Genomic DNA, 1,739 nt, shown 5'->3' on the forward strand with positions numbered 1-1,739 from the left:
TGAGTATTTTTTAAGAATTTTTCATGAATATGTTGTATTTATAAATAATTTTCTTAAAAACTGCTATTTTTGGAAAGTTTTCATTTTCTTGAGAAATATTGTAGATTAGGGTTTGTGATTTAGAAATTAGGATAACAAGAATATTTTTGGATAGATGAGTATTCTTTAAGATTTTTTCATGAATATGTTGTATTTATAAATAATTTTCTTAAAACTGCTATTTTTGGAAAGTTTTCATTTTCTTGAGAAATATTGTAGATTAGGGTTTGTGATTTAGAAATTAGGATAACAAGAATATTTTTGGATAGATGAGTATTCTTTAAGAATTTTTCATGAATATGTTGTATTTATAAATAATTTTCTTAAAAACTGCTATTTTTGGAAAGTTTTCATTTTCTTGAGAAATATTGAAGATTAGGGTTTGTGATTTAGAGATTATGATAACAAAATATTTTTGGATAGATGAGTATTCTTTAAGAATTTTTCATTAATAGGTTGTATTTATAAATAATTTTCTTAAAAACTGTTATTTTTGGAAAGTTTTCATTTTCTTGAGAAATATTGTAGATTAGGGTTTGTGATTTAGAAATTAGGATAACAAGAATATTTTTGGATAGATGAGTATTCTTTAAGATTTTTTCATGAATATGTTGTATTTATAAATAATTTTCTTAAAAACTGCTATTTTTGGAAAGTTTTCATTTTCTTGAGAAATATTGTAGATTAGGTTTGTGATTTAGAAATTAGGATAACAAGAATATTTTTGGATAGATGAGTATTCTTTAAGAATTTTTCATGAATATGTTGTATTTATAAATAATTTTCTTAAAAACTGCTATTTTTGGAAAGTTTTCATTTTCTTGAGAAATATTGTAGATTAGGGTTTGTGATTTAGAAATTAGGATAACAGAATATTTTTGGATAGATGAGTATTCTTTAAGAATTTTTCATTAATAGGTTGTATTTATAAATAATTTTCTTAAAAACTGCTATTTTTGGAAAGTTTTCATTTTCTTGAGAAATATTGTAGATTAGGGTTTGTGATTTAGAAATTAGGATAACAAGAATATTTTTGGATAGATGAGTATTCTTTAAGATTTTTTCATGAATATGTTGTATTTATAAATAATTTTCTTAAAAACTGCTATTTTTGGAAAGTTTTATTTTCTTGAGAAATATTGTAGATTAGGGTTTGTGATTTAGAAATTAGGATAACAAGAATATTTTTGGATAGATGAGTATTCTTTAAGAATTTTTCATGAATATGTTGTATTTATAAATAATTTTCTTAAAAACTGCTATTTTTGGAAAGTTTTCATTTTCTTGAGAAATATTGTAGATTAGGGTTTGTGATTTAGAAATTAGGATAACAAGAATATTTTTGGATAGATGAGTATTCTTTAAGATTTTTCATGAATATGTTGTATTTATAAATAATTTTCTTAAAAACTGCTATTTTTGGAAAGTTTTCATTTTCTTGAGAAATATTGTAGATTAGGGTTTGTGATTTAGAAATTAGGATAACAAGAATATTTTTGGATAGATGAGTATTCTTTAAGATTTTTCATGAATATGTTGTATTTATAAATAATTTTCTTAAAAACTGCTATTTTAGGAAAGTTTTCATTTTCTTGAGAAATACTGTAGATTAGGGTTTGTGATTTAGAAATTAGGATAACAAGAATATTTTGGGATAGATGAGTATTCTTTAAGAATTTTTCATGAATATGTTGTATTTA

The sequence above is a fragment of the Brassica napus genome, chromosome A3 (assembly GCF_020379485.1).
Source record: "Brassica napus cultivar Da-Ae chromosome A3, Da-Ae, whole genome shotgun sequence".
Classification (NCBI taxonomy): domain Eukaryota; kingdom Viridiplantae; phylum Streptophyta; class Magnoliopsida; order Brassicales; family Brassicaceae; genus Brassica; species Brassica napus.